The sequence below is a fragment of the Homalodisca vitripennis genome, chromosome 3, assembly GCF_021130785.1.
Source record: "Homalodisca vitripennis isolate AUS2020 chromosome 3, UT_GWSS_2.1, whole genome shotgun sequence".
Classification (NCBI taxonomy): Eukaryota; Metazoa; Arthropoda; class Insecta; order Hemiptera; family Cicadellidae; genus Homalodisca; species Homalodisca vitripennis.
Window position 1 is genome coordinate 133,784,855 of NC_060209.1, and position 19,396 is coordinate 133,804,250.

General features: G+C 33.9%; 1 protein-coding gene across 3 annotated transcripts in view; it reads left to right on the forward strand.

The window, feature by feature from the left end:
- LOC124357545 overlaps window positions 1-19,396 on the forward strand; it is a 50,221-nt gene that overhangs the window by 12,898 nt on the left and 17,927 nt on the right. The window contains exon 1 of one of the 3 annotated variants that reach the window (XM_046809446.1): window positions 10,031-10,190. The exons of the other annotated variants lie outside the window; for them this stretch is intronic. The gene's annotated coding sequence lies outside the window, so the exon portion shown is untranslated. Of the gene's footprint in view, window positions 1-10,030; window positions 10,191-19,396 lie in introns of those variants that run through there. 3 annotated transcript variants of the gene reach the window in all.

A 19,396-nucleotide genomic window follows, 5' to 3' on the forward strand; every position in this document is an offset into this window, starting at 1 on the left:
ACTGAACATGGCACGTACGCCTCTCAGTGATCTGGAAGGCTGAGAGGTCTTTATAGGTTCAGAAACCTATTAGGAAGAGGATAAAAACCGAATCTAAGATCTCCAAAATTCTGCGATCTATTGTCTTTCAAATTAATTTGATTTGTTCACGTTTTTTCCATTTTGTGATGCTTCTGTAATTTTGCCCATAAAGACTAATGTAAAATACTACAACGTACAGGATAGTTCAAAGATATTATGTATTCGAGGAGCCGCATGTACCTTTTGGAGAGGGCTTCATGTAGGAAATCTCTGAACCCAGGGCCTGTCAGGGAAACCTGTTACACGCACGTACCAAAAGTGAAACTGGAGTAACGACGAGGAGTTTTCCTATTTCGATCCTAAGCTGAACAATTAATTACTCTTAGATTTTAAAACTTATGGGTACATTGCTTTTAAAGATATACCTAGAGTAATTTACTCTGGCGTTCTCATATGGTATTTGTTTAGAGTTTAGCAATTTTATGCTTTTGAACATCAAGGTTTTTGTTTATTTTATTGATTGGCTTGAGTTGGTCTGGAAAACAAAGCAAAACTGAGCTTCGATTGAAATTAAAAGCACTTAAAAAAAAAAAAAAAAAAAAAAAAAAAAAAAAAAAAAAAAAAAAAAAAAAAAAAAAACAATTTTGAAGGAAACGACTATGTGAATCTAAATTGGGGATGAAAATGAATGGACAAACACGTAGGTCAGAGTTAAAAATCTGCGCGCCCATGGACGAATCTGGGTAAAGGTACGTAATTTTTAAATGGCTCATTGATGTTCTCCTTGATCTATTTTCATTTCCTTTTATACGGTTAGGTATTGGATCGCTTTCGAATACAAATATTGCGTGTTGTAAGGCATCAATCGGGGACTTGTGTCATCTATTCAGTATTGCTCTTTTGTTTTTTGTATTGTTATTTTCTGCCATGAAAGTAACGTAATCTGTTCGTGAATGTTTAAAACCAATCTTATGTTGGGTTTGTGATCATTCCCAGTGGGCGAAGCTAGAACAAATTTTTAGGAAGGAAGGATTTGTTTATTTTGTACGTTACTTGTGAGGTCGTGAATACAACACAGACTAATTCGTACCAGATACAAATTTAAAGTCCTAGAAGTACCAATCTTTTATTACAAAAATTCTTTCTTTGGATCAGTTCATTGAATGGGCCTTCGTCAGAAGCGACTGGGGGAGATGTGGAATACTTCATAGTAACTATATGTTGCAGAGATACCGATCGTGGTTTATTATTAAACATTAAACGTAACTGTTTTCTTTGCTGCGTAAATACTACGAAAATTAATTTGAGCATGATAAATCCTTAGATATTTCCCCAGCTTAGTTTTTTATTCTGCCGTTAAAGTATACGACGGAACAAAATTAACATTCTTCAACCGCATCAAAAAGTGGAGGTTTTAGTGTAGAAGTAAATTATTGTATTTTGCTTAAATTAGGAGAAATAATTCTTTTGTATCCCCCTTTTCCAACATAAAATGCTCATTACGTCGTTAACTTACGCTTTTGGCTGCTGCCTTTGCCAGAATCCAGAATCTGGTCAAGATATTAGCTACCCATATTTCAACATCTGCCTTCCGCGTAATAAAAGATAAATAATATTCTCTATATTCAAAAATTGTAATATGTTTATTCCATAAATATTTACATGCGTAAATTATTCACGCAGTTCTGATATGGTATAGATTCTATGCAGACACACACACACACACACGCGCGCGCGCGCGTGTATATCACTAAGTTTAGTTTTTCTCTAAAAGAATTATTAGTTTTGTTAAACAAATGTTTTAAATAAAGACGCGTTTTTAAGAAAAGCTGTATTGGCTAGGTTTTATGAGGCGGAATGTACACAGTGGTCATAAGTGCGCTATAGAACATACATTCACTGAACAACGAGTAATCTTCATGTGTTCTAACATATAGAGACGTCAGATCTACATTACTTAAACCCATAGCTTACAAAACACTATTACGGGAAGAAAACACTGGAAAATAACAAAAATATTAATAATGTTGACCTTGTCCAGAACACGCTGACTGAGCGGTCGACCTTGGAAACCTGCTTCGCTGTTGCGAGTTTTTTCGCCCGTTCTATAAGATGCACTAGTGTGGTTAATTGGCACGTGACAAATCACGCAACCGGTTTCTCCGCACTAGCAGAGCAGTCCGTAAACAACGAAATATTCCTTGACTTTCACACAAGTGTTAATCAACAATTCTGTTTAAATATTTTGTTTCAACTCACTATAACACGTATCCGTTGACTTTAAAAGAGATGCCTCCGTATGAAGATTGTGTGTCGACAGTTTGTTCTGTAAAAGCTACTTTTGTTCGGTTACGCGTAGATACCAGACTGAGTCTTTTGTTTATTGTTATGTGGTTTTATCATGGTAATTACCACATTTTTATGCAGTAAATCTATAATATTGGGTGAGTTTTATTGTTAGATTTTACTCAATAAAATATGTTTGATTATTTTCTATACTATAAACTCACGATTAATGTTTATTTCGTCCGCCGCAAGATAGCGCGTCAAGTGACAACAGATTTTAGCACCAGATGTAAATATCTTGTCATAAACACTTACGTAATCAATCACATCAATTAATCACATTGCAAAGCAAGTATAATCAACGTAGGCTATCTAGTTTTACTCCGAAAAGACATAGATATCCAAATTTGGTTAACCTAGCCCATATTCATTTGATCCTTTTTGTTTATTTATATATTTTATTATACAGTTATATTGTATGTGTATCAGAGTGCAAGCTATTATAATTGTATTAATATTATACACACATATGACAATACTTAAGTCAGTTTTAATATTACTTTTTCTTTTATAATTTGAGTGGAAGTTTTTCAATTCACTATTTTAATACATTATAACCTAATTGACTGCTTTTGGCGCGGAGGTGGTAGACGGAGTAGCTTTTCAATCTTAGAACACAATTATTGGCGTATAAGTAGAACAGTAAGGCAAGGAAAAAGTTAATTTTATTTCCAATCTCATTCAACTCCTTTCTTTTTACGAACATATTTTATTTGTTTACACATAATTGATACATTACTGTTTCTGCTAAGTTATACAACTTGTCAGCAGAGTCCAATACACAATGTACAAAGTTATACAATGTAAATAAGTTTTTATGTATATATAAATTATTTAATTTTTATTTGATTTGTTGTCTCTATTTAAAGTCTATGGCTTTAATAAATATAAAGTATAACGTGTAATTTAATTCATCACATTATCCCAAGCATCTTAAAATGCAAAGTAGCAAAATGAAAGGAATTAAAGGTCATGTTTGTTATTTTCCCATGAACTTGACAATCTGAAATAACTTTGTGTTCCTATAATCGCAGGAAATTTATTCATTAAACTTAAATTTTTCTAAATTATCCTATTAAGTAAGTATGTTCAAAAGTTCCTTCAGTTATGCTTTTATTTAATATTTTTGTAAAAGTTAATTGGTTAACGGTAATATGGCTGTATAACCTTGTGTAGATTAATTGAATTCCATTCTATACGATATCCTCGTCTATATTTAACTGAAGGTTGTAGAGCTGAAAGTGAAAGGACGATAGTAGAAAATCATTGTATTTCTTTTTTAAATTGAATAAATGACATTTCATTGTTGGAGACGATTGTTACAAGGATTACACCGAGCTTTTATACACGAATATGACATCTGTATGCATATTCCATCATATTATTATTATAGGAATATAATATATAATTATGTGTGTGTTGGTGTTGTATTTAAATCTTAAAAATGCAAAGAGGTTTCTATCTGCTAATAGACTATAAAAATTAACTAATTAACTGTGAATAAGTAACAATCAACAATACAATCGAATTCTTAATAGGAATATGATAGGAAACTATTTTCAAACCATGTAAATGCTGATCGTAAAAATAAATTAACATTGGGGAAGACCATGATTGAAAAACTTAAGTTGATATTATTATACTTTTATAGACAAGAAAAAAAATATATAGATTAAAAATATACACCTACTAGGTTTCCTTTTAATACTGCTATATCGCAGAAAACTGTATTTACTTTTTAAGCTGAGAACATATAACAAATGTGGAACTATTAGTTGCAATTTAGTTAATATTTCGAATATTAAAACACGCATTTTCTAAAAAAATTTAAAGATATTATTATGAGTTTTTTTTTAAAAGGTATGATTAATTTAAATTTATTAATATTTTTTTTTAATATAGAGCAATAAATCTTTTCACCGCATATAACATGAGCAAAGTTACATTACTCTAAATATATCTGGTGTAAAATAAAACCAAATCTTTCGTCTAAGATATATCTTATACGGATACGGTATGCATTGGAAACCTCTCATGCCTTGTAATAAATTTATATTATAGCCACATGGTATTATAAAACAGGTTTAATTGTAGTGAATAATAACTTAGACTATGCTTTTTAAGATGGTATATAGCAGACTGTGTTATTTATTTCCGTGTTCACGTTTGATATTTAGTCATCCTCTCTAATACTAAAAAATTAATTTCAAAGGAATAAAACTATGGACTGTTGTTGTATTTAAAGGCGTATGGGTGTTAGTTTTTACATTTTAGGAAATCACTTAATTAACTAAAGGAATAACTTAGGCTACTAATGTACGGACAGTGAAGAGGTATATACTGTACCAGTTATGAAAAACTTGAATATCACATAAAACTGATTATCTTATAAATAAGTACATAATACATGGGTTTATTTTTCTTTGGGGTACTCGAAAATCTGGTGACAAATATAATTGTTTTTATGAATTATTTTTAAATGAATATTTTTATTGTTAGGAATCTTTTAATATAAAATCCTCACATTTCCATAATGCTAATTTTTTTTTAAATTGATCCTTCGACTACACTATGAGATTATTTAGTACAAATATCAACCAACTGCACATTTTATGTAGCTAGGACAAAATTACATGAATTATTTGAGTAAAATTTGTTATTGATTTAAAATTTAGCAAAGTAAAATATTTTTAATGTCGCATTAAAAGATTGTTTATGTCGAAACTAGTTATTTTATTAACAACCTAAATCACGTATGGGCTTCTTTTGATTTGGAATCATCAATTTTGGTTGTAAAATATTTGTTAACATAAAATGCTATTACAATAAAACATTTTGGCAGTTGCTAAATTTTAAAAATACATCAACTGTACTTTAGTGGACATTTTATTAAACTTTCAAGAGAATAATTGGAAATACTAGACAAATTTTGCTACCTTAAAATCTGCAGTCACATAAGGGGACGTCTACAAACCAATAAAATGTATTAAAATTCTGTTTCCACAATTAGGAGAGTATAATCAGGAGATTTCCCCCAAACGACCATATTAAAGCCCACTAATTTAAAAATAGCTTACTTATAGATATCCTCTATTTATTACCATAACTACTAATATTGTAGTACACGGCAAACAGTAAGTGCAAATTAGGACACAAACCCACTTTTATGTATGTCAAGATTGTGTTTATATTGTGTGTCAGTTTGTATTACTGAGAATCAATCAATGTCTATGCAGTATACTTTGGTGATTGCCAAGTCACATCTCTCGAGCTGGAGAAGTAATGCCTTATCTCTGTTTCCGCGAAGGAAGGGACAAGGGTACGTTGAGTAAGATGAGCAGAAGTTGGCCTTGGCCGCCAGTGATGGAGATGACGTGACAACAGCTGGTTGTTGGACCATGTGTTGGCGCACATCATATTGGCAAATTGGCTCTACGTGCGAGACCCGGCCCACGAACACAGGTGTACCAATTCATCCGTGATGAATCCAATCGACATGAGTGTTGGCGTATTACAAAACTGGTGTCCACATTATATAAGTCGGTTTGGCGACCCTCCCGCAGATGTGTTTTACAATACTAGAAAACATATTGTTCCGTAGTGTACTAAATCTTGTTAGAGAAGAGTTTCCGGACAAATGATAAACACGATAAATTAAACTTTCTTGGTCGGTACATTGGACCCACAAATGTAAATTACTAAGCATCTTTAAAATATATCTTGAAGTTAATTGCTCAGGAGGAAATACAGTTATTGCACTATTCATTGAACCCATTCATAAGTTTCATCTGTTCCATATTGCAATGTTTAAAACAATTGTTTACCAACTGACACAAACAAGGGGTTAGGCTATTAAGGGCCCAATAGATCATCCTTTTGCAATCGCGTCGTTGGATATCCGTGCGATAATACTTGATAGAAGGTCTTAAACCCTTTTTCTTGGTCTAAAGAAAAACTTTATTGATTCGAGAGTCAAAATTTCGAAATTACTGGTGAAATAAAACATCACATTGGTTTTATGGTTTTGGTCATTGGTTTTCCATGATGGCGACGAGAAATTCGTTGAGTAGGCCTACACAAACATATAAACAAACTGAGTTCTAACATATGACATTTTAATATGTGGCATAGTAAAACATTTAGTCTAAGTATCTAAAAGATTTCACCCGTATACTTTAAATTTTGCATTAAACTTTATGTATAATTAATAGACAAGAATGATTTCTTTGATGATGCATATCTATCCATGGAATTTGGTTGAGCATCATGCATTTGGTTGAGGTCTATACCTGTGTCGGTTTGTTTATTCTTCCCACTATAATTTGCCGGATTCCTGTGCCTTTCAAAGTTCTTCATTCAGACTGCATAAAGTTGGTTATTGATGGCCTACTGAGTACGAAAACTGTATTATAAGGAAATAAAGCCTATATACTAATGTATGTATACTGTTCCAGTTAACACGGGATTACAGACGAATAGCCTATCGGGCACATAGCACATTCATTTCAAATAATACATATGCTCTCTCGGATTGTTAATTTGAAAAATGTTGTTTCCACTCAATAAAACTATCATATTTTTAGCACATAACGTAGCCATGTATGACGCTGTAACAGCCTTCATGGAATCTGGAGTCAAGGTCAAAAAGAGGAGTTCCTATTGTCGATGGGAAGGGTTGATTCAATTCGAATATTGAGTTCAGCTCCATTTCTCCCTCCACTTAGTGCAGCGTCTGAAATCTGACGATTTAACTTCTGCAATCTGGAGTCTTCTTCCAGCTGAACTCAACATTCGTAATACTGTTTGGTTGATTTTATAATTATTTATTTATCTCTGTACAGTAGAGTTTGATTTAAGTTTTTAACTTATATTTCGTAGAAGCTTGTAGTTTGAGGCAACATTTATCCTTTCACATTTCACATGATCGCAACTGATTTCTCAAGTTTATTTCCCGCTTGATACGGCTTTATAAAAACACTGTACAAGACGGACTCAACTGGTTTTATAGGCTAGGTTATACCGCTAACGAACCATAACCCGCACTCCGCACTCGGCAGGGCCGCTGTCGCTTTTTGTGGACTCGGTCTCACTCAGCTGTAGATGGAGGAAGCAATTACACCGTTGAATAAGGGGCCGGCACAAATTATGTCACCATCATTGCGAGATGTACTTGAGACCAGCAGATGCTATGATACAACTCTAATGCCTGCAGCACTTTGTCACCCATTTCTAGTTTTTGCGTGTTTTCTAAAACGATTACATGACACGTCTCTAATTTGTCGATTTACTGTTCTGTGTATTCGTAATTAGGAAAAACGTAACAATGTTAAAGGAATGCCAGTCGGCAGTTTTAGTGTATTGAGAACTATCGATTTATAACCCTCAGCCCTTTTTGTCATCTTGTAGGCATATAACTTATTATATCTTTTCAAAAGCTTTGATATTTAGATTTATTTATAATTAATTTTAACAAAAATCCATTTAACAAGTATAAAAAGTCAAATTCTTTAATTTTATATTAACATTCATAGTGGTACAGATGAACAGGTAAAATATTTATTTGCGTATAGTTTTCGAATACTGTTATATTAATATTCTGATCAAAATAAGCATTTGTGTGTGTGTGTGTGCGCGCGCGTGTGCGCGTGCACGCGTGTGTGTAATGTACTCAATTTGTGTACAAATATATTTAATATGCAATTTTTCTCGTTGCCACTATGGTACCCATAAGACCAATTTTAAAATGTGCACTAACGCTAAGCCAGTATAGAAATATATAGAAATTAAACTTGATGCAAAATGTCAGTTTATTTCGAGGTATGCTGCGGACAAACAAACATAATTAAATTATTCCAGCCTGTCGATTGATGAACTTCGTTAACGCTCAGACAATAACTACACTTATGTTATAAAGCTCTGTATCACTTACAAATTAATATTAAAGGTGAATGTAGTCAAAACTATAAAACTAATACATATATAAAACTATTTGTATTGTTCACATAAAGAAGATACAAAGCGTTTAAATATAGAGAGGTTATCAAGCCAATAGTGTGAATATGAGAGTCGTGATGTCCAGTGTGTACGCTATACCGCTGGCTATATCGCACAGTGCCTGTCACGCAACAGTCAACAATTGCGTGTTGGGAGATTGACGTCACACTTCCTTGGCTCAACTCAAACAATGAGGATCCCAACAATAGGAGCTGGATTGTTCCTGCCATATAACCAGGTACTGGAAGTATCTAATAAACGTGACATCACGTACAAGCGACCTGACCTAATTTAGCTGTGACGTTTGGAAATTGAAGGCTGACTTTCGTTATATTTCAGATTTTGATTAACAGAAATCCAGCCAATGTTTTTACATCTATATATATATATATATATATATATATATATATCATTTTGAAGTTATTGCAATTGGTTTGTAATTAATACAATCTGTCATATCACATTTTTGAATTACAGGTATGATTTATTTTCAAATATCAGAATTTTACCAAACTGAAACGAATTGTAAAGCTAGGCCTACTAATAGGCTATAAGCAATATGATGAAAGAAATGATCACAGTAATACCTCTATAAATAATGTAATATAATATTAATGTAATAAATTATTAACTATTGTAAAATGATTACTGATCCAATTAAAAGATCTACAAGACGAAAATTGCAAAACACAACCTCAGAAAGGTAAACACCATAGCAGTGTTAATTAATTACATAGAAAAACAATATCAATTATTATATTTACATGTAGAAACAAACGGTTTATAATAATAATAATCTAATCGCCTAGAGACATTCACTGCTCCTCCTAATGCTACAGCTCATAAAAGACACCAAAACACTAACACATTGAAAGCAGAGAGACGTGTAGTGACGCCTGTTTGACAGTTTGTTGTGGCTGAGACGGAAGTCAGGTCTAATCACGTCTTTCTGGAAATGGTCGGGCAATCAGACGGTCGGTTAAGAGGGAGCCCTCGGAAGTTAGGTTAGATAAGTTCTTTCAAGACCAATATATTTGCACTGGGTAGTATAGGTTTAAGTTAAGATAGCTTATTGTATGACCAGCTAAAATATGAGTTGGATGGATTAAAATAGGGCATGTGTAAGAAATATACATGCAGGATGGTTTTATGTTCTTTATAACAGAAAACGTACAGATGTTAAGAGTGGTCTGCGTAAGTAGGCTATCCTTTCTTTACTAAAAAGATTGTATTGAAAATAGTAAAAGGGGATGGGCATAATGTTTGGGTTTCCTTTCTGGTCTGAAAACTCATAAATCACCCACAGTACATTTCAGATTTCGGGGATTTCATTCAGTTCCAGATTTTTTACTTCACAAACACATTGATAACGCGAAATATGTTGTGCCAAGGGAAAGAATGATACGCTGACTGATGTATTGAAACTGGCAAACATTACTAAATGGGTAGTACACACATCGGTTGGCACAAGGACATCTCCAAATGTTTTCAACTCGGATACCAGATTGGCTGTCTACAACGTGAAGGAGCCAACAACGTCAGTAATCATTATTATCTTATCCTGTTTCCTTCCTGTCCCAGCTTCGCGATTCGCTGACCTCAGGACCGGTCCCGCAGCACGGCCAAGGTCAGTCAGCACTGCCACCACTGCTGCTCCCGTGGCTAGGCCATGTCAGTCAGTCAGTACTGCAGGGTGCTAACGATACTGCGGGTGTCTGTGCGTGACTGCTCCGTCAGCTGCGTTGCGTTACGCGTCCTGGACCCGTTAATGGACCTACAGTCCTGCCAAATTTTCAAGGCCATTCAACCCATTCCCACGCACAATTAAGGTAACACCTATTTCCGTACTCGATTCCCACTTTACTCTAATTTCTAAATTGTCTTCCGCAAAGCAACACCCCCACTTTCAAGTCTGAAACGTTTAAAATTCTAATGGCTACAGCAGAATCCGAGCTGGATCAGGTCATGTTTCCGTAATAGTCCTTATTTTGACATCCATTGTTTTAAAAATATTTTAGTGTTTTATTTCTTTAAATATATTTTAAAATTGTTGTGGGAATATTTATGCAGCTGTGTTTACCTTCCTGTAACCCATCTGTTGTGAGATGACTTTACTATTGAAATATGTTTATCATGTTATATTTAAGTTAAAACTGTGTTAAAATGTGGATGGTTAAATTTGAACAATATTAGCCTATTATAAACTGAATTATTAGGAACAATACTTTCATTAAATACAACAACCTAGTCTCAAGGAAGAAGCCTTTCAAAGTACAACAGTACCGTATTGCTGATTGCAGTACAATAAATCTGGGGCAGTCGCTGCACCCATGTGTTACCAAAAATATGTATTCCCTTTCGTTTCCGTATAAGAGGTGTTGACTTGTAGACATTTAACCCTGATGGTGTAATGCTGTCAAGGTAATGCCAAGGTATAGCAGCAAAAGAAAAAATACTTGATAAGCTTGTTTTATATACAGACCTCTGAGGAGTGCAAGTGGTTTGAGGAAGTTATTGAAAAGCCAAATCAAAAAGATGCAGATATTGTTGAATATCCAGATGTTTAAGAAGAGGAATTAGACTGTGAAGCTATAATCGCTTATGAATTTTCTTATGACACTTGAAGGACATGAATTTGGTTCTTAAAGAACATGCCACAATATTAAAATTATACACATATGACATACGCATTTTTCTTAATTTTAATATTTCCTTTTAATGTATGATTAAACGTTAAGTGTAAACAATTGGTTTCATAATTATTTATACGAAATATTTCAATAAACATTTTTAGGATGTTACACAAATAACACTGTATAAACATAAATAAACCATATAATTAAATTAAATAAAAATAGATCTTGTAATTTTTTCACTAACAAATTTATAACTATTTAAATAGTTTAATAGTCAAATATGAGTCCTCAGATTGTTTATAAACACAACTCCTGAATTTATAAAAATTCTATACAGAACTATTTTCTTAAATCATTCAGTGAGGTAAGAGACATGTATCGCCCTGGAGTCAGCATGTAGGTAGCTGCATGAGCGAATGAAGAGTTTAATAAAAAAAAAAATTACGGGCTCTCTATCAAAATAATCTTAGTAGATTCCACTTTCCGTTTGATTATGATTGATTGTGTCTCGTGCCATTCAAGAACTGTTTTCGGTCTCATTGTCTCTTCTATTTAAGTATATAAATTTTTGGACAGCGGTCTCATTGAAGTGGCACACAGCGTTCAGACACGATCCATTTGGCTCGTCTATCTCCATTCCTTTCCGGGACGATAAACTGTATGACGCCTAGAAAACAAACGGGATTTAATTCTTAGTCATCGTTGTCTTCTTAGTAACCTTTTTCATCACTCATACAATTTACTAAAATATTTTAAATTGCATTGTTTGCATATATTATAAGCCTTTGTAAAGCTTTAAATTCCATACAACCTCTTGATATCAATTTTCAACAGCAAACACATAAAAGATTTTAATATGTTTACCTTTTAAAAAAAGGACAATGTACATGTAACAGGCCTACATATAAAACATAGTTGTATTAAGAAAACGTTTGCAAAAGATTTCCAACGTTTTGAATTGTGAGTGAATGATAAGGTCATGAGTTAAACTAAGCCAACTACGCCTTTTTTCATAAAACTACGAGTATTATTCATGCATGCGGGAAGTATTTTATTCGTGAATAAGTTAGATTCTCGTGAATACAAGTGTTCTCAGAATACGTTTGACATCAAAACTGCATTATTGATCAAATCTTTGGTAGTTCATATATTTGTATGCGTTATCTCAAAAGAATAATACTAACACAATTATTATCCAATGAGTAGAAACGTGGAGAAAACCAATGCTGCAGATTAGCGACTAAGGAGATGTTTCAGCTAAGGCTAGGTTAGGAATAAGGTAATCAGCCAGTTGTGGACTTTGGATTGCACTGGTATACCCTTAAAACAGTTTGTATATTACAATGACGGTCTTTATAAGGTAGATTCAACTATCAGGCAAAGATAAAATTTTAACATTAAATATCTTTCATGAGGCATTCTGCCCATGTCGACATTAAATTATATAATTACTTCGGTGTATGTTTCGTTTGATGGAATTAGAAATTAGTTCACTTCCACTAACTGACATGTATGGTGGGATTAATGACTGCTACACGGCATGTTTAATTCAAAGCCAGACTGTCAATGTGGTACTCATATGTTGCAAAGGATAAACCTTATTTGTAAAATAAATTAAACATGCTACATCCACACCAAAGTATCATCCCCTAGCCTTAACTAACAAAGGAGACTTAATTTCGTAGAGAGGATATTTCATGTTAAAAGATGGAATATTACGCCAGTAGATGGAACAGTGACTAAGAGTTTCTATCGATGTAATACCTTTGATTAGCCACTCGTACAATCAAGTCTGGTACCCAACTATTATAGTGCCCATTACTGAAGAAGAAGGAAAAACCTTGGGACGGCCATCTCATTTGAGTTTTCCGAACCTATTATTTCTCCAGTTAATCGTTGCTTTTGTAAACATTGACTCCGAAGTTAGAATTTCGTATGGGTCTATTGTATTGTAGGGGGGCGTGAGGGAGGCGCAGTATAGTCACGATGATCCGTACACATCGGAACTACTGGATGAAACAGTGAACACTTTGAAAGAGAATACAATTTTCCAAGAGCCCTTTCAATTCCGCTGGTTCTGTTATTTATATTTTCGATGACTTACACGACAATCCAAACCTTGTCAAATCTTGAAGGTTGTCCATATAGTGACATGCAGAACTTAATTGTTTTGGATTAGTAAAAGAACGGTACAATTCAATTGCAGATTTTTAGTACAACATACGGTATGTCGTGAAAGGATTGATTTTGGAACGCAATAAGTGTTGAAAATACCATGTGATGCTATTATACGAGCATAACTAGCTGCAAAGTTGTATTTTTAAATTGTACGGACGCGGAGATGTACGTGGCTGGCTGAAGCTCGGTCGTGTGGACCGAATACTCCTGTGTCATCGTATCCTATTCCACTGACACTACTTGCAATGTTCTCACCCTCAGTTGGAGTCAGTGAGAAGTAAACTAGTTTCATAATCTACCTAACGAAAGATAAGACGGCATGCAATGGTGGTGTGTTTATTAGCTATTAGAGAATTGCATCTCTTGTCTTCATTTTTCCCAACCATCAAAGCTCGTCTACATTCCCAACAAGATCTGCCTGAGATATACTCCAACTGCCATAAATGATGGTTAAAAATCTCGTACATAACCATGATTTGACGTTATTTTATATGAGTATTGCATGCTGAAAAATTAAATGGCATATTTCACGCTCTTAAGAGACAAATGAAACATAACCTAGATTTAATTTATTGGTGTTTGTACGTTGTAATAACGTTTTAATGGCGTGTTGAGTACACCGTCAAGCGGTAAGTGAGGCAATAAAATAAAAGCTTACATCAATGTGTTAAGCCTTTGTCGCTGCTATATCGACAACACGTTTAAATAATAGAATAACAAGTTTACGAAATAGAATAACAGAATAAAATGATTCACACAATGGAACATAAAGGTATTCTGTGCAAGTCAAAACATCACATTTCATTACAAGTGGGCGATTATACAAGCAACGATGGTCATTTTAGTTTTTACGTGGAAAATAAAAAGCTAACTAGGGGAAATTAAACGGACAATTAGATTATTCAAAAATGGGTAATTTGTTGTTAATTATGGTTGATTCTATGGTCTGAGAATATTTACCTACACATCGAACTTCCTCCGCACGGTGTAGGTTCTTCACATGTTCCTAAAAGAAGTCTAAGCAAGTCAGGCCCGGGCTTCTTGGGCGTCAAGGAGTAGTCATTGCTCTCACGATTTACTTAATCAAATCAAATAATTTATTTGCTGTAAACAATTATATGAATTTCATAGAAACGTCAATTTTTAAATTTAAAATTTATTGATGCCGAATTGATTGCTTCCCACACATCAGGCTGAAATGGCGTGATATTCCATCATATCAATGAATACCGAACTATTCATTTGTATTGTTGAAATTAGAAAAGTTCCTACTCCACATATAATAACCAATATAACCATTGGTTATTATACTCCTATTCCAATATAACCACGTGAGGAAAAATGTGCTGTATTAAAAATGTCATAATTTATTTCCGACAAAATAAAGAGAGCTATATCACGGTCCTCCATAAAGCTGCAACAAACAAACTGGTGAATCACTGCGTTCATGTTCAATAGGGGAACTGAAACAAAAATTTCGTGACTGTGTCGCGTAACTCAATTACTCAAGTATTCAAACCCATCTCATGAGTAAAAACGCATTTTCGGTCCCTGTTTTTATCAATGTTACCCAGCAAAGTTAATTGTAATCTCTTTTCTTGTCTGTTGATTAACTTTGTGCACAATTGCATCTTGTACTACAACTTTTGCAAACCACCGCATAAGTATTTGATCTTGAAATCCCTAACTGAACATGCTTTGTCTCATGAATGTTCATGGACTAGGTAGTATGGAGTACGGATCGTATTCACGCGTATTATAGATACGCGCGGATTTTACCCACAAACATTCTACTAAGCATGGCCTATCTGACGACTTTTGTTTCAACACAGGTGCGTCTTTCTTTAACCACATTTAGTTAATGGCTTCAGAGAGTTCTTAGTTCGTAAGAACCGAAATAAAAATACCAGTATCGAGGCTTTATGATACAAAGAGTTTTCTGTTATGACATGACCACTGTACTATATACAAGTATATATCAAAGAAAATGACTAATATAGTTTGGAAGAGGAGTGATTGGTAAAATACTGTTAATGTTCTATAGGCAACTTCTGATGGCCAAGACAAGATTCTGGAGAGCCCAATATGACTCCTTATGGTGGACAGAACATAGAGGTGACTCCAACCCCTAATTTATCCAGCCCGAATATCCTATAAATTTGGAAGTAGCACCAAGTTCCTTTTAGGACAAAGTTTAATGACAGATTTTCTCGATTTCTTATCGTCAGTGAACAAAACAGAACAGAAATTCTAACTCAACAACGCCACAGTAGTAACACAATTATGGGACCTATTTTCTTCTTATCAGCACGATATCAACACGACGTTTACGATACAAGTAACTTTCCTATTTATGTACACTTTCGCTTGTGTGCTTATTGAACTTTAACAATGTCATTACTGTATTACGCATGTATACTGGACAATAGTAAATAAATTGTGATCCATCTCTTCGTCTCCTGTTATACTAATGTTAAAATTTAATAGTAGTAGTCTAATAAAAATGAGGAATCCGTAGGTACTATCTGAGTAAGTACAACTTATTATTAAGTCTTCGACGTATTGTTTTGTTCAGCATTAATTGTTTCATTACAATTTTAGGTTGTGGTATGATGTTATAGTTTTTTTTATCAATATATTTATCTGTGCTTGAAATATTTTGATGAATATATTATTTTCATAATAATAAATATATTGTTTATTATTGTATTAATTGAATTAATAATATTGTATTACGACTCTTATTTTAACTCATAATGTAGCTATGGTGGAAAGAGTTGATTCAATGTGAATGTTTAGTTCAGATCCAGTTCATCCTCCTCTTAATGTAGCGTTTGTAATTTGACGTCACAGACTTGACTCCTGGAATCTGGAGTCATGAACATCTGAAGATATCCAAAGCAGTCGGCAACGAAGAAGTTTAAAATGTTCTTTATGTCGTTTCGACATCAGAAACTGTGTAAAAAACTCGATTGCTTCACCGTGCTTAGAGATCGTGTCTAAAACATCGATCAAACTATATTATGTGGTCTAGGTGTCTCTGATGTCGAAACTATGTAAAGAGTTCATCTTGAGCTTCTTCGTCGCCGACTGCTTTCGATATCGTCAGATGAACATGACTCCAGATTGTTGGTGGTTGGTTGGCAAATGCAGACATATTGTGACCTGTATTCTGTAGTTCAGTTTTAATAAGTAGTGTGTATTTAGTTTTATATTGAGTGCGTCTTTTAGAGTTAATTAAAAGTTGACACACACAAGGTTGTTGTGATTCCTGACTTACGCGTGTCACAACGCTTTGGCATGATTTGTTTATTTTAACCCAGTTTGTAATTATGTGTTAGGTTAGTTATTTATTTGAAGAAGAGATCAGATTGCAGATCTCGAAACGCAGTGTTACTGATTTTTTGTTTCGCTGGACGATGGCAAATGTCCGAAAAATCCTGTTTCCTTCTTTGTAGTGTTGTTTAATGTTTACTCAATCATAATTACAATTTGATGCGATCGACTTATTTGGGTTTCGATTCCTAAACTTTAACTCAAATCAATTTAGTATTTCAGTTAAAATCTACCTTAATGTAAATGTTCAGGTAAAACATAATGTAATGTGTCTACAGCTAAATGTTCAACGTATTGGGTTTATTAAAAAATTGACTTTGCTTTATATTTTTATGTATTCCTTCCATTAGATGTCGACCACCAAATCGTAAGTTTAATGTTGTGAAAAATAAATGAAGGGTACACCCCCGTTAGTGTCGTGTTTATTCAGGTCGACCAGTTCGGTCGTTAGAAAGGGCCATTAACTTTAGTAATAGCCTAATAGCCCAAGGACCAGGAAACTGGGGAAACTAACTACGGCACTAGCCTAGGCCAAAGTCTATTTGAATTATTCCTCTATACAGTACATTAGGTAAGGAACAAAAATATGCAGTCTTGGAAAATTAAATTCGTTGCCATAGTAAATATAGCGTAGCTCATATTGGAACTGTGTCGACAGCTACGCTAAATTTTCTCTTGAATACCTCCACGAAGTCTTATTTAGAATTTCGTGAATAATTTAGGTACATTTTGGAATTTTTAAGACGATACTATTTATTACTATTGGAAATTGCCAATCAATTTGTAAGTGATTTTAATTCAGAGAGATAAGAACATATGACAATAAAGGGCCGCCCATTAGGTGACACGAATGGATAATGTACGTAGTTAACCGACCGCCCGCCGTCCTAGAACCACATAAGCTATACGGTTGTATTATAATTGACTGTCGATATTTAAATATTTGTTTACAATCGTAGTAGAAGATTACTCGAGCTGACAATATCGTTTAACTTGTTTCGTAATAGGTGAGATATTAAAGACGGGTTATCAGTTTGGATATCTGTTTCTTAAAACCAATTAACAAAACATTTATTGCAAACGCTATCAAAGTACACGGTAATGTAAACATGCCATATAACTCTAAAAAGTAAACTAAAATTTCCTTTTTTTCTAAAACTATGGATTTTATTTAAGGATGAAATATATATATATATATATATATATATATATATATATATATATATATATATATATATATAGAGAGAGAGAGTAGCCATAATTAGAGTCGTAAATTTAAATGTTCTGTCAGAACTCAGTTTCTTTTTATTACATTCTATGAATATAATTTTACGTAGCACAAATCTGTTTAAATCAATTGTATGCTCACTTACAAATTTAAGGCTAGGAATTTATTAGATTCCTAAACCCAAATTTGGAGGTTTTTTCCCATAAAGCACCACCACTCACACAAGTATATTCATTTTTAGTTAAAGAAAACAAAGTATAGTTTTAAGGCACATTACAGCTACGTAGTATACACAGGCGATCAGACTGTCGTAACATAGCCATTAGGCCTTAATGATTTTCCTGTAAGTTTATTTATTCATCATAAACGATTATAATAAAATGTTATTCTGAAAGACGTTAATGTTTAACGGAGTTTTGTTATATTTCCGGTAAAATGTGTCGAGTATGTAGGCTAATCTTACCGTCAACATTTACAAGTCAGGAAGACGAATTGGCGCAGTTCCAAGCCTGCGAACTTCTTTCTCCCCATGTTCTCGTTCCCGATTCGGAAGCGATAATGTGATCTGCATACTTCTTTTCACAAATTAACGTATTTATGTGACAGTTCAATCCATATAATATCCTTTCATAATCTCACTTTTAGAAATAAGGTCTTGTGAACATAGAACAGTATTTGACATATACGGGCATTTACAAAAAAGCGGAAGTAGTGGAAACTTTTTCATTAAATTATTTATCACAAATTTTTCCCATCATTGAAACATTTTATATCCCTAATGAACATGAATGAAATTACAGCAGATTGGTTTAGAATAAAGTTAAAAGATATGACACTGTTATGTTTACATAGCATACTGAAGTTTATTCAGGAAAATGAGTAATTTTTTATTTATTATTTTTTTGTTCCTGATGAACCAATTCAACCAACAAATGACAGTCTAATACTAACGACCGCCATAGAGGAGTATCCACGTGCTGGTGCAGGCCGTCACCTTATACTCTTGATTCTTTCTTACCAAAACCTTTTCATTTGGCATCCCGATCGGAATTGCGGTCTTAAATGAGGTATTGCGATCAGTTGTGTTGCAATTCTACGATATAGAAGTGTCAATGCATATAACTAAAAACTTCTTTCACTGCGATCCTCCTCTTAACATTTCCGATATTGTCATGATATCTTCAACTGGGTTTTACAGATGCAGATAATTGTAATGGAATGTGATGATTACATACACTGCTTGTCACATTCCCGTTCCACTCTGGAAAGGCATTGCTGATGTGAGATTGCGAGACAGGTACAATCGATGTAATTATAACGCTGCAATGTTCCATGCATGGACTCTAAGGCAAAAACATGTCAGCCCGCCTAGCATGGCCTGAGGCGACGGACGCGGAAAGTTGTATGGTAGGTCAGTACGGGCCTGGACACTGACCTGGGACACTAAAACACCGTGATAGCGATTACCCCGCCCCCCGGATCAACTTGAATGTGTCGCAACAAATTCAGAGGTAGTTCTCGTCATACCACTTTTTATAACAAAAACGCGGGTGACTTAATGGGTAAATAATCTAGTTGTAGAGTTCAATAGTTTTTGCCAATAATGAAAGTGGTCAGTGAAAGGAAAACATTATAGAATATGTTGTATTGCAATTAA